Source organism: Phacochoerus africanus, chromosome 1 (genome assembly GCF_016906955.1).
Source record: "Phacochoerus africanus isolate WHEZ1 chromosome 1, ROS_Pafr_v1, whole genome shotgun sequence".
Lineage (NCBI taxonomy): Eukaryota > Metazoa > Chordata > Mammalia > Artiodactyla > Suidae > Phacochoerus > Phacochoerus africanus.
The window spans coordinates 176,325,242-176,340,443 of NC_062544.1; the positions used below are offsets into that span (position 1 = coordinate 176,325,242).

Genomic DNA, 15,202 nt, shown 5'->3' on the forward strand with positions numbered 1-15,202 from the left:
CCAAATGTATGTGTATTACTATAATAAAAGGGAGGAAAATGGTAATTTAAATTACATTTTAAGAATTTAAGACATATGCTTCTGAAATTCTTTTTTGAGCTACCTCAGATCTAAAACAAGTATTGAGATTCAGCAGTCTGATCTGCAGTGAGATTTACAGATACTCTTGTTCTGAATGTAACCTGGAAAAAAATTTAGGCCTTTACGTAGATAAGAAATTGAAATGCATTCTACCAAAATGCTTCCATTCTGTAGATGACTTTAAATAGCATAGATCATCTCTATTAGATATATATGTATTTTTTTTTGCAAGTAGGAGAAAAATAACTCAAGCTGACTTACGTAATAAAGGAAATGTACTAGCAAATATAATTTAAAAATCCAGATATGGGGAAAATTTCGGGAAATGGTAGATTTAAGGTACAAACATTGTGTATAGGACCTAGTTTCTCTCTCTCTGCACTTGTGACTTTCTTTTTGGTAATGGCTCTACTCTCAGCTCTGTAAAGTGGTGGGTCTGTGCCAGCTTTAAGCTCTTTAATCTTCAAGATGGCTGACAAAAGCTCTCTTTCACTTCCAGAAGAAAGAAGGAACTTTCTTTTCCTAGAAGCTCCATCTTATTGATTCTTTGGTTTTGATTGGATGACTTTACTCTGAACCTCTACCTGGAACTGGGTGATGGAGAAGCTAACTGGCTTCTGTAGCCTCATGCTCAACCCCTGGCTGAGAATGGAGGGTCAGAATACTCTTGATGTGAGAAGAGGGAAGTCGATTATAGTGGGCAACCTCCATATGACCACACTCTCTGGCGATCATATCTGGAGGGAACAGACATATCATAGACTAGCATGGCAATGAACTCATGGCAGTAAGATTCCATTTGTCAGGAAACTGGAAATTGGGAATGAGGCTATTCCACTATTAACCACTTGTGTGCTGGCTTCATTTCTTAGAGCCTTGGATCTGGTTCTCAGTTCTCCTCTGGCTCTAAAATCCTCTTTTTTATGTTTAGAGGGATATTTTTCTCTGTTGGTCTATATCTCAAGTAGCTTGTTCTACTTAATCATATAACTAAAATAAGCAGAAAGCCCATTTAACTAGAGGTAAGAAGGGAAACATTGGCTTTAAATGCTATTTAATTTAGCATGGAAAGTAATGCATTTTTAATAAGGAACACATTAAAAACTCATAAAGCGGTTTATTTATAAGGTGGTTAGCTCCACACCCCCACAATTGCTCCAATAAATACAGTTAAGTTCCATCAACTGTTCAGCAAGTGCAATTATATAAATGTCGTATTTCATTTTGCATCTGATTACTGTAGTTCCCCTCCACACACACTGCATGCAAAGAATAAATGCATAGAGTTTTGGAATCTGAGAAGACACTGGTGGTAATTTAGTATCTCACCCCTAATCCCTCCAGTGACTTTTATAAATACATTTTCTGAGGCCTGAAGAGGTCAAGCAATTTGCTAATACTCACATAGATGGTTTGTGAAGTTCTAGTTAAGAGTTTAACCAAAGGCTTTTTGATCTACCAATTTATCCTTTGCACAATAGAATTGTTCAAATCTACAAAGATGGACTGAACACAGTGTCAGTTGTGTCCCAGGACATATGCTAATCACTCAGCTCACAATAGGGAGAGACATGGTTCCTGGTTTCAAGCAATTCCAAGAGCAGTCTCTTAAGGGAAATGGTCATGTCAACCAGATAATTAGAGTCTGTGTGACACATGCAATGTTGCTGTTTAAAACAGAGTTGTAATGTAGTAGAACAAGAGATGAATACTCTCTTGAGGGTCAGGGATGGCTTTCAAGAGTTAATGATTCATATACAGGTTTTTGTAGGATGAATAAGAGCTCAACATTTGGTCCAATACTGGAAGAGCATTTGATATGGTGGGAATAGGATATTTGAAGACTTAGAAGTGACAGTTATGTAACAAATTTTAGGAGTTCCTGTTGTGATGCAGCAGAAACAAATCCGACTAGGAACCATGGGGTTGTGGGTGTGATCCCTGGCCTCACTCAGTGGGTTAAGGATCCAGAGTTGCCATGAGCTGTAGTGTAGGTTGCAGATGCAGCTCAGATCTGGCGTTGCTGCGGCAGTGGTGTAGGCCGGTGGCTATAGCTCTGATTAGACCCTTAGCCTGGGAATCTCCATATGCCAAGGGTGTGGCCCTGAAAAGCAAAATAAAAATAAAACAAATTTTAGAAATAGATCTGTTTAACAAGGAATTGAAGGTTCTAAGTCTTACTAAGTAGGTGACTTACACAATTTATCTATCCCTTCTGCCCATTCACTTTTTTCATTAGTAAAAAGGAAATGGCAATACTTATCCCATAGGGTTATGGAGAAAATGAAATAATGTTACAACTATAAAGCACATATCATAGGGGGACTCTTCTTTGTCTTCCTTCTCTTCCTCCTTGTCCAGGCAAATCTTCTGGGTGAGGAGAGTACTGGAAGAGAGGCTAAGAGGCAAGAAAGAAATAGATCATTGGAGGAACTAGCCATGAAAAGCTGTTAAGACATTCCTCATTAAGAAATAACAAGATCAAATTTATAGGGAATTCTTGTTGTGGTTCAGCTGGTTAAGAACCTGATTAATATCCATGAGGATGTGAATTCGATCCCTGGCCTTAGTGGGTTAAGGATACAGTGATGTCCCAAGCTTCCATGTAGGCCACAGATGCAGCTTGGATCCCATGTTGCTGTGGCTGTGGCTGTGGTGTAGGCCTGCAGCTGCATTTCTGATTCAGCTCCTAGCCTGGGAACTTCCATATGTTCCAGGTGCAGCCCTAAAAAAAGAAAGAAAGAAAAAAAAGATCAAATTTACGTCTTAAAAAAGGCATTTTTGAGAGAACTGTGCATAGGAAACTGATAGAAAGCTATTTTAATGATCAAGGTGAGAAGGCTCGAAGGCACCAGTAAAGGCACGTAATGGGATGAAGAAAGCAGCGGGTGAGCGATTTGGGGAGGTTCAGTGAGGGGATGTATTCTAGTATAGCCTTGCTCACTGTATCCTGGTTTTCATTTCCATGTGTCTAGAAGGGAAACTGCTCACTGTTCTAATTAGGCCCTGAGGTAGGCACTCAGACTCAGGAAGGAGGCAGAAGGGGAGTGCTCCGCAACAGCTGCTGCTCTGGCTCTCCCTTCTCCAAAATGCTTCCACAGAATCGCTTAACTCATCTCCATTCTCATTCACATGAAAAGAAACCTCAGAGAGATCCACTGAACTATCAGATCTTTTTTCCCTTGTCTGACTTTAAAGCAACCCCTACTACATTCTTGACTGAGGCAATTATCTCTTCACTACAATTTATTAACTCAGAGTAACCACAATACATTTCGTTTAAGCAGCTCAAGACTTTCTTCTAAAGCTGGCCTGTGTCTCCTCTTTAACAAGGACTTGAAGGCCAGGTGGGTGCAGGCTGCCCTGGGAATGCTCCTAAATCCCTAGAATCAACTGCATGGCCCCCATCATCTACCTTCTACTTCCTATAAAAACCCTATGCCTTTACTACTACCAGTTTGCCTCTTGTGTGTCATATTACTCTTTTTTTTTTTTTTTTTGCATATGGAAATTCCCAGGCTAGGGGTCAAATCAGAGCTATAGCTGCGGGCCACAGCCACAGCTACACAGGATCCAGGCTGTGTCTGTAACCTACACCACAGCTTGCAGCAATGCTGAATCTCTAACCCACTGAGTGAGACCAGTGCTTGAACCTGCATCCTTGTGGATGCTAGTCAGATTATTAACTTGCTGAGTCACGACAGGCACTCCATATGTGTCATATTATTCTTAATGGCTCTTTTATTGGTAACCAGACTGAAAGATGGAGTGATTAGTTCACACACACACATACTCCAAACCTACTCCCCCAGCCCACCCTCCCCAAAGGGCTGATAATCAAGAAAAAGAAGGTTTTTATCTGACTTCTTAATTCCAAACGTGGGTGTACCAGGCTTCAGTCAGAGGGAGGTTTCCCCCCCATAACTTCATTTCATGCTGATTTTAGATCTATCATTTCACTTTTGGTCTTATATTCTTTATGAATATAGCCATCTATACCTTTTGAAAATATTTTAATTCTACTCACATATGGGTTTCTGCATAATCTCTGAAGGCTAGTCCACAGAAGCAAAGCATTGTGGCTTCACACTTTTCCTAAAATGAATCATCTTTGACTTAAATACCTACAAAATGTCTATATATGTAAGCACAGATAAAATGAGTGAAGAATTACTGGCAAGGTATTTCTATTTTTATCTGTAAAAATAATTGTGTGCTTTGCCTGTATTAAAAAGACACTACTAACACAATTTACTTATTTATGACATGATTTTGAGTTTTTTGATTTGAATATTGAAAACACTCTAAGAATTTACAAAACCTCAGAACAATATTAGAATGATGCACTTGGGATACTTGATTTTCAGTGTTGGGCACATAAAAGAAGCCTTTAGAAAACTCACATCTGAAGTGATTTTATCACTTGAAATCATAAAATGGTTTTCTAAACATTGCCAAATTGAATAGATTGTATATTTAGGTTCTATTTATACTGGGTGTTTTTAAACAAAAAAGTGCATATAGTAGCAATAACACTACAGCTGTTTATTTTTGTGCAATATGTAAATCTATTTCTTCCAATTTTAGATCAAGTATGCAATCAATCAGCTAATAATTTTTACCACCTGCTACATGCAAAACATTGTGCTAGACACTAATAAGGCTAACTAGCTCTCCAAACAAAACCTCCCAGGAGTTCCCCTTCGTGGCTCAGAGGAAACGAATCTGACTGGTATCCATGAGGATGCGGATTAGATCCCTGGCCTCCCCCTGTGGGTCTGCGATGAAGCGATCTAGCGTTGCCATGAACTGTGGTGTAGTTTGCAGCCGGGGCTTGGATCCCCACATTTCTGTGGCTGTGGTGTAGGCTAGCAGCTGTAGCTCCGATTTGACCCCTAGCTTGTGAACTTCCACATGCCACAGGTGCGGCCCTAAAAAGCAAACAAAACAAAACAAAACCAAAACCAAAAACCAAAAAAAACCACAAAACCTCCCATCAACTGACTTCAGTCATATCCCTCCTGACCATCCTGAGAAGACAGTTGTCTTATTTTCATTGAACATTCAACTGAGTCTTCAGCAATTCAGAATCCAGATGTTATTAAGACGTGGAGTCTTTTACTTAAAAAGGATAAGGTGGCCACTAATATCCCTTGTAGACATGTGGTGTCTGTGAAGTTTCTTCAGATCAACCTTGTTGGTGACTCAAATTGAAGCTGTCTGCCAGACAGCATCTTGCACCTTTGGGTTAAAAAACGTACGGGTTGATCTTGGAACAGCCTGGAAGTCTGCTTACTCTGCTGGCTCCGAATTAATAAAACAACTCTTTATCTCCCTTATTTGATTAGCTGCTTCAAACTTAACCAAAGGAAGCTAGAATCCCCTCTGACACTGGTTTAAGATAGAAATAAGACCAGAAAAACAAGGCTACACAGTCTACAAAATCAGTTATGGGATTCACAAAACTTAGGTGCCCTGAACTTAATAACCCATTGCAGAAGAATTATATTCATGTAGTTTGGAAAACTGCTTTTAATATTTAAGTCTAGATGTGGTTTATTCAGTAGGATTTGAAAACAGAACTCATACTGTGCTATCCTATGTGGTAGCCACTAGTCACATGTGGCTATATGTTAAAGTTAATTGACATTAAGTTAAATTAAAATCAAAATTCAGTTCCTTAGGTGGCATTAGCCTCAGTCAACTACTTAATATACATATGAGGATAATGGCTACTGTACTGGATGGTGAAAATACAGAACATCTCCATCATCCAACAGGGTAGCCTTCCATTAAAATGTCAACTCCAGGCAGGAATCTCAAGTTCAAAATCCTTAAGATTGACTTTGCTTTTATGGATTTTTTTCCAGGGTCTCAAAATAACTATGTCATTAAAATTTTTTTTTTTTTTTTTTTACATAATTGCCTACCTTGAGACAAGTCAGGTCATGGGGGCTCTGGTTAACCATCATGTCAACCTCATGGGGGAGAGTATAGGAATAATGAATAATAAGTATCAAATTACTATCCGGCAGTGGGGTTGATTTAGTAACTTGTAAATAGAACTCTGTTATGGGGAAGATGTCAGAATGTGCCTCACCAAAAGGCGTTTTGATTTATGCTACCTTATGTATCCAGATATTTTTCAAGTCAATGAGAAAGATTATTTGGCCCTGGTGATTAAATTACTACGATGAGCAGATTTCTGGCACCAGCTGAACCCTAAAATTAGGAAAAGAGAAACATGAACTTCTTTATTTTTGTCAGTTCAAACCCAGCCATGACTTTTTGCTGAGTGTAGACATTTAGATGAAGAAGTACTTTTAAATCAGCTTTATCTTGTTATTTCATTACCCTTTTGCAGCAATGACAACCATCGTACAGAATTAATAAATCAAGACTAAACATTGCATGGACGTCAGAGTACAAAGACGCATTTACTCTGCACACAGCCTTATGATCTACAAGGTGATTCATCACTTGTTATCCTGGCCTCCCAGGATGACTGAGGGGCTGGATGACGCATACTAATGTACAAAAGTCAGTGCTGGGCAGCTCGCCTGCAATGTCCCACATATTCTCCTTCTTAGTTCTAACTGATTCTTAACCCATTGGCTGTGGGGAGGACTGCCTTTCAGAATCAGTTATCTAAATATGGTGAATTAATCTGGGAAACTGGTGAAATATGAAGTATGGCTTGCTCTAGCCCTGCTTTGTTTGCTGACATTTTGCCCAACACTAGAGTTTAGACGAGACCAGATAAGAAAGACCGGACACATAAAGATGAGTGCCCCAGAAAAGAGCATTAGACTTTTCAGATATAGTTCCCATTGTGGCGCAGTGGAAATGAATCCAACTAGGAACCATGAGGTTGCGGGTTCAATCCCTGGCCTTGCTCAGTGGGTTAAGGATCCAGCGTTGCTGTGAGCTGTGGTGTGGGTTGCAGATGCGGCTTGGATCTGGTGTTGCTGTAGCTGTGGTATAGGCCGGTGGCTACAGCTCTGATTTGACCCCTAGCCTGGAAATCTCCATATGCCACACAGGAGTGGCTCTAAAAAGCAAAAAAAAAAAAAAAAAAAAAAGATACAGTGTCCCATTCGATCCTCACACCATTCTGTATATGAGCAGGGATTTTTGGGGGTCACAAATGAGGTGGCTCTCTTGAGAACTGATCACTTTCCACCTGTGTTCCTCCCCATGTGCCTCTGTTTGTAATTATTTATATACATGACCAGCTCTCTCACTACATTTGAAGGTATCTGGAGGGGGGCCCATGTGCCCCTTGTTTTCCTGGCATCTAGCATGATGCCTGGTCTATGGGTTGTTCAGTTGCTCAGAAGAAGAAAGGTGAATGTAACACAGAAGTTCTGTAAGCTGGGCTGTGAGCACAGACAGATGGGCGGGTTAGCTAGTGCCTGGTGGACACAGATGTGTGTACTGTGAGGTCAGCAGTATGTGCGGATTACGAGCCTGCACCAAAGGTCTTGTTCTGTGTCATCCTGGAGATTCAACAGAAGGGAGAGGTGGAGCTTAGAAACACAGAATAGAGGGGATTGAGGAGGTAGCAATTGCCACAGCCAGTGGAACTGCGTGTTTCTCCTGAGTTCCTGCTCCTAATTAACAAAATCTTGCGTGAAGTTGACTTTATTGACAAACATCATAGCTCCTTCCACAGATTGTCTATGTTGCATTAAGCTTTCCTCTTTTGAGCAATTGTTTGGGTATGTTTAATGTTTTAACTTGTATTAATCTTTAACATTACTCTTTTTTTTTTTTTTTGTCAGGAGAGTAGAATTTATTGGTGGGTATAGGAGGGGTCAGTGCCAAGGTCCTAATGACTGCAGCACCCACCATTTGTCCAGGGGGCCACAATTAGGGATGTATTTGACCCCTCAGTCGTCTTTTCTGCCACCATATCCTCAAATTCTTCTGTATTAAACTTAGTAAATCCCCCACTTCCTGGAGATATGGATCTTCTGGTGGCCAGGAAACTTAAACATGGCCTTGTATAGAGCCTCAATCACATGCTCCTTGTTCTACAGCTTGGTATGGATGGATGTGATGACCTGGCCAATGTGAGACCTGGTCTCTGTTCCCTGGGGCTTTCCAAAGGTACCCCACATACATGTCTGGAGCCTAGATTGAGGGCACCATGAGGTAAGACTGGATGTTCACTGGAAAGGCCTGTCTCCAAGGTCCCTTAGGGCAACTTGCACAAGCAGCAGGCTGCATATACTACCAAGGAATCTGCTGTTGACAGCCATTGCACACCGGGTTCCCATGAGAAAAAGAGCACAGTTGGCTTAATTGGTAGCAGAGTAACTTTACTTTTAGATTTATGCTTTACTTCCCTTTTGTATTTCTGACCACTCCTTGTTTTAATTTCTAACACAAATCATCAATTCCCACTTTTAACACCATTTCAAATCTTGTTGAATTGGGGACTTGTTTACTGTGTTCTCATAAGGCCTTTCCTTCCCTTTGGATCTCAGAATGATTCCTGAAGGGGGTGGGGGTGAAGGGTTCCTAGGTTTTGCTCTCATGCAAAAGAAAGCCTGTCGTGATGTTGGGAACTGCCTGGAGTTTACCTCCCCTGTTTCTTCCCACATGTGGGTGTTCAGTGATAATGAGTACATTTTAAGAGAAAGGAAACTGGCCTTACTTGAAGTAGAGGTAATGTGCCAAGATAAATTGTAGAAGTCATGAGAAAGTATAATATGGCAAAAAAACATGCTGGGCTTTACTTTTAAGGGTAGTATGAAAATCATTCTCAGTGTTATAATGTGGGAGGAACTAGAAATGAAGTGGCACATTAGTTACTGCCTTGCAGTCCCACAGACTGGGGAGGCCCCACTCAGGTTCTAATACATACAAAGGCCCTGGAGGCTTTACCTTCCGTAAAAAAAGGGGAGCAGAGGATGCATTTGAAAACAAATAGTAATGTAATGTAAGGCTCTATAAACAAATTGTGTAGTAGAACTAGAGGGGCAGTAACCCCCAAATAAATAATATCAATATATTATTTTTATCGTTGTGCTAGAAAAATTTTAAATCATGTATACATAACTTGGCAATAATATGGGCTATTCTTTTAAGGGACTCAAAATATTCATTTTGAGTGTTTGGGTGAATTGCCAAGGTCACACTACAACACAGTAGCAAATCACGAGGAAATACATGAAAACCCAGGCTGGCTGTTTAAAAAACAGAAACAATATGGTGGTTTAAAAAACAATGCCCATATATATGTATGGCATTATGAATGTGAGATTATTTTCAAATTTCAAACTTATTTTGAAGTCTTGAAAATTCAATCTAGATTGATTCTATTTCTTTTAAAAATATAAGTATAGTTGATTTACAATGTTGTGTTACTTTCTGGTACAGAATAAAGTGATTCAGTTATATATATGCATATATACGCGTTCCTGTCATGGCGCAAAGGAAGTGAATCCGATGAGGAACCATGAGGTTTTGGGTTTTATCCCTTGTCTCGCTCAGTGGGTTAAGGATCTGGCGTTGCCGTGAGCTGTGATGTGAGTCACAGACGTGGCTCAGATCTGGCATTGCTGTGGCTCTTGCGTAGACTGGCAGCAAGAGCTCCTAATGGACCCCTAGCCTGGGAACCTCCATATGCTGAGGGTGCAGCCCTAGAAAGACAAAAAAGACAAAAAATAAATAAATATGCATATATATATATGTATATATATAAAAATTTCATATTACTCTCAATTTATGGCTTATATTGAATATAGTTCCCAGTGCTATACAGTAGGACCTTGTTGTTTATCTGTTTAATATATGGTAGTTTGTATGCGCTAATCCTAAATTCCTAATTTATCCCTCCCTTCACCCCCTTTAGTAACCATAAGTTTGGTGAGTCTGTTTCTGTTTTGTATGTAAGTTCATTTGTATTATATTTTAGATTCCATATGTAAGTGATATCATATTATATTTGTCTTTCTCTGACTTTGATAATCTTTAGGTCCAGCCATGTTACTGCAAATGACATTATTTCATTCTTTTAATTGCTGAGTAATATTCCATTATGTGTATGTGTACACACACACACACACACACACACACTCTTGAGGCTTTCAAATCTCATCTATATATATACACATATATATAGGACACTTAGGTTGCTTCCAAGTTTTGGTTATTGTAAATAGTGCTGTTTTGAACATTGGGGTGTATTATCTTTTTGAGTTAGAGTTTTCTCCAGATATATGCCCAAGAATGGGATTGATGTCAACTCTGCTTTTAGTTTTTTAAGGAACCTCCATACCATCCTCCATAGTGGCTGCACCAATTTACATTCCCACCAACAATGTTAGAGGGTTCAATATTGAGAATTTTAAAGCAAATCTAAGTAACAAAAGTCAGTGAGAGTCCTGTACTTCTTATGTGTTTTCTTTTTTCTTTTTGTCTTTTTGCCATTTATTTGGCTGCTCTTGTGGCATTTGGAGTTCCCAGGCTAGGGGGCTAATCGGAGCTGTAGCCTCTGGCCTACGCCAGAGCCACAGCAACGCAGGATCCGAGCCGAGTCTGCAACCTACACCACAGCTCACGGCAACGCCAGATCTTTAACCCACTGAGCAAGGCCAGGGATCGAATCCGCAACCTCATGGTTCCTAGTCAGATTCGTTAACCACTGTGCCACGACGGGAACTCCTCTTATGTGGCTTTAAATCTGTTAAAGGGCTTTCAAATTTCATCTATTAGCTGGTTGAAAATAGTTTCTTTATTTTTGTGTTAACTGCACTATTGCACAGACAACCTTTCCTATTAAATGAGCAGTTGAAATTGGCAGACAGAATGTGTGCAGTGAATAAACTGGTCAATAATTTTTATGATTAAGACCTTTATTTCATATAAGCTTCTCTCTTCCAAATAAAGTCCTTCTAGAAGACTATTTTTGTGTAACTTCTTATAAGACTTTTTAGGATCTTATGAACCAGTTTATATTTGTCGTGGTTTAGTTTGGCAGGACATTTGGGAGTAATCAGGACACAGGCACTGCTTGGTTGTGCTGGACTGTGCTTGGAGGGCAGCATGACCCAGCACTGCCCTAGACAGCCCAGGACCCTATTCTGATCCCAATAGAACAAAGAGTCCTTGAGACCCAAGGTATGTGCCCATCCAGCTGCTCCCCTTTCTGGACCATTCTCCCTGTATACCCAGAATTCCTTTCCTGAAGGGCCTGCAAGCCTCTTCTATGATTCTTTTCTCTGGGGGTGGGGGGATACCACACCCCAGACCAAGTGCGAGGGTGTGGTTGTACAGGCTGGGATGTCCACCTGGGCCGGGATTCTGCAGCAGGTGCCATACGAAGCTTTTTACAGGGACCAAAAGAATAGGGGGTGGGAGAGAAGGGAGCTTTCAACAAAGATTAGGCATGAGCTTGTCTTTAACCCATAGCCACTAAAAGGCAGTGGCCATGAAGTTATTGTTAAGATCAAATCACTTCTGCAAATTTCTGAAATGCCCTCTAGGAAATAATAGTACTGCTGTTCTAAGTAAAAAGGTTAATTTTCTTTTCTAACAGATAAACTTTCTCTGAAGATGATATCAAACAAACCCCAGAAATGTTTTATGCTATGATAACATCAATAGAATAAAAGTGTCTATAATTTTCAGAGGTGCTACTTTGAACAAAAACTCATTGAAATGTATAAGAGCTGGTATCTTTGATAAAAACAAATAGCCAATTTAAAACCAAATAGCTTTTTAACCAAAAAAAAAAAATCAGTGCAGATTGTTATTTATGAAATAAAGTGATATGGTGTGGTATATTCAGTGAAGAGTCAGGAAAACTGTCTTTACTTCCAACGTTTCTGTGAAATACATGAATTATTTGGGTCTCGACCTCTTCAGATCTCAGTTTTGATGTCTATTAAATGAGAAGGGTATAACAAGATGCCCTCTAAGATTTCTTCTATATTTATAACGTGAGTTTTTTTCACAAGACATGTTCTCTCAGCTAGAAATGTGACATAAGATAATCATAAAATCAAAACCACCGTCAGTTGTAAGATGCACTACTAATTTCTGTACCAGTAAGAAAGACACACATTGCCTATCATAATTTTAAGACTATTACTATAAGAAGCATTCAATTCAGAGATGTAAAAATATTAAAAGGTATATCTTAAATCTCCAATATACAGTAAATCTTATTCACCTAAACTTTCTTCACAGAATCTTTACAGAGCACCTACCACATCTAGTTGTTCATTTAGTCACTCAATAAATAAGTATATATTTAGTGCCTACTGTATTTCAGGCAATACAGCATGCATGTATCAACATGTATTCAAGAGTGGAATTTTGGAAATACTTACACTTGCCTTTCATAACATCAATGTACATGTGAAGTTAGTTGGTGAGAAATCAGCTCAAGAAACAGCAAGATGTGCTATTTTGAGGACAGTAAAATCACCAAAAACTCAGTCTTTTTTTTTTCCTTTTAAGGACCCCACCTGCAGCATATGGAGGTTCCAAGGCTAGGGGTTGAATCGGAGACACAGCCACAACAACGCAGGATCTGAGCTGTGTCTGAGACCTACACCACAGCTCACGGTGACACAGGATCCTTAACCCACTGACCAACGCCAGGGATCGAACCGGCAACCTCATGGTTACTAGTCATCTTTGTTTCCGCTGCACCACAAAGGGCACTCCCAAAAGTTGGGTCTTTAATATGGACATTTGTACCATAGTAATTTATACTGAGAGGTAAACAAGAATTCCCAGATCAGTTTGTTAGTAATCAAGGTGCCTCAGGTAGTTTTTCCACATTTCTATGAAAAACTTGTTGAAAGAAAAACTTCTTAAGTCCATTATTCTAATGAAAGTGCTCTTCCATCTGTCATTTCTTTTCTAGTAGAATAAGGCAAGGAATGCTTTTTATACTACATCATGTAAAATTGTTACATAACATTATCATTCTACATTGTTAAATTGATTTATATACACTTAAATCTCTATGCTATCTCTTTGTATCTAATAGTAGTCCAAGACATAAATAAGCCTTTAAAGCAACATTTTGTAAGGAATGATATTTACCCAGGGAGCTCACTCAGAGTCAGAATCTTAAGTGCACCAGAAAGCTTGTGCTATCCGAATAATGTTCATTCAGCCCCAGTATCTTCATCTAGAGGGGTTGCACTGGGACTTCAGGAAGATGGAAAAATAATTAGTTGAAAATGCCTGGACCCACTCTGTATAATGGAAACCATATGCAGTTATTTTAAGTCTCATTATATACAACAAACAATGATGTTCTGTCCCTCTTCAAGAAGGAACTGGCAAAACCCCTTAGTCAGAGATGACTAAGAGAACAGCTCCTGTTCTTGACCTGCTTGAATTTCCTTTCTTGAGTGGGTCTTGCCACATGGAATATTTGACTATTTTTAATTGGCCTTTGCTTTCAGTCTCTGTTCAAAATTTGTTTTAAGTACAATATCCTAATCAACTTCATTTCCAAGGACCCTCTTTTCCCTCTTTTGCTGAAGCCTGTACATCCTGAGAATGGCTTCTCTCTGGGTTCACAAGGCACCAGCTTCCTGTTAGATCTTCCTGTCTTAGATCTGAGCAAACTGCATTTTCTGATCAGCTAAATCTCTTCTCCAAACTGTGGTGAAGAGAGGAATTCCACAGACTGCTCTCTGGGGGTGAAGTGCGCAAAACATAGCTTCGGGGACATGATTCAAAGGTTATTGAGTGCTCAGAGTTTCTGTACTTAACCCAATTACATTGTGATACCTTTGTGCAATTTACACAAGGATAAGAATTTATCATTGGTTAAATATGGTATTTAGGGCCATTTTTATCAAAGCTGAGCACCAGGTCATAGATAGAAACAACACACACAAACATGCTTAAATAATTTTCCACTTATATCATGTTGACCTATGATATTGTTTCCTGAAACAACATTGCAAGAGTAAGAATGGTCTATACTGGTTTCTCTCCCCTATAAATGTCATTGAATAGTAGCTTTCCTGAGGAATCCCAATCCATATGACTACATTTCAGATATAAATTTCTCCCCAGTGGTCCTTTGGCTATGGAGAAATTAGCACAGACTATAAAGTAGAATGCTTGAAAGAGTCTCCTTGAGGGAAATTGGATAGCAAAAGGGGAAAGAGATTTATACTTTTCATTTAGTGGCAATACTTATTTTATGCAATTTTATATCATTAGGACCATTAAAGGACAAGAATATGAAATACGTCCTCCCTGAAGACGGTTCCTCATATTTCCATAACATTTTCTGCTTTGAATAAACCAACCACAAAGGAGAGTCCAATATGTATGTACTCCAGTGCCCTGAGTGTTTATTTCAAGGGCTCTCCATCCCCCCGCCCCCAGAGAACTGAATCTGTACAGAGCCTATGATCTCTAAGAATATAAACAACTGTTTTCTCTGGACAGTCCTTTTTTGGGAATTCTTTTTGAAATCAGTGACAAAGAAGTTCAACCTACTGGTAGATTCTTTGTATTTATTTAATCTGACCAAGTCAAAGGAGATTTCTGGGAGTAGAATGTATCTGACTTCTTTTTTTTTTTTTTTTCCCTAGGGCCCCGCAGCATGTGGAGATTCCCAGGCTAGGTGTCTAATCAGAGCTGTAGCCACCGGCCTATGCCAGAGCCACAGCAATGTGGGATCTGAGCTGCGTCTGCGACCTACACCACAGCTCATGGCAACGCCGGATCCTTAACCCACTGAGTGAGACCAGGGATTGAACCTGCAACCTCATGGTTCCTAGTTGGATTTGTTAACCACTGAGCCACAATGGAAACTCCTAGAATGTATCTGAGAATGTGAATATGTACCAGGCAAGGAGGTTCTTTAATAAGAAACCTTATCACAAACACCTTTTAAATGCATTTCAGCTCAACCTGGACACAGTAAAACACAGTAGACTGGGTTTTGTATTACTTGGCAATATGCCCAGTGTGTGTGTGTGTGTGTGTGTGTGTGTGTGTGTGTTTTGTACACACGTACAGAGGGTTTAAAGAAATTTTGAGAAAAATCGTTGAACTAGGAACAAGATGAGCATTTGATGCCCAGTAGATTCACACATAAACCTGGTGATTTTCTTTGTATCTGTAT

The 15,202-nt window shown here is 39.6% G+C and overlaps 1 protein-coding gene and 1 non-coding gene across 2 annotated transcripts in view; one reads left to right on the top strand and one right to left on the bottom strand.

The window, feature by feature from the left end:
• Positions 1-15,202, top strand: part of KCNAB1 (potassium voltage-gated channel subfamily A regulatory beta subunit 1) — a 422,364-nt gene that overhangs the window by 14,465 nt on the left and 392,697 nt on the right. The window lies entirely within an intron of this gene.
• Positions 8,264-8,398, bottom strand: LOC125114358 (small nucleolar RNA SNORA70). The gene has a single exon (XR_007131773.1). It is a non-coding gene; the product is annotated as a small nucleolar RNA SNORA70 (small nucleolar RNA).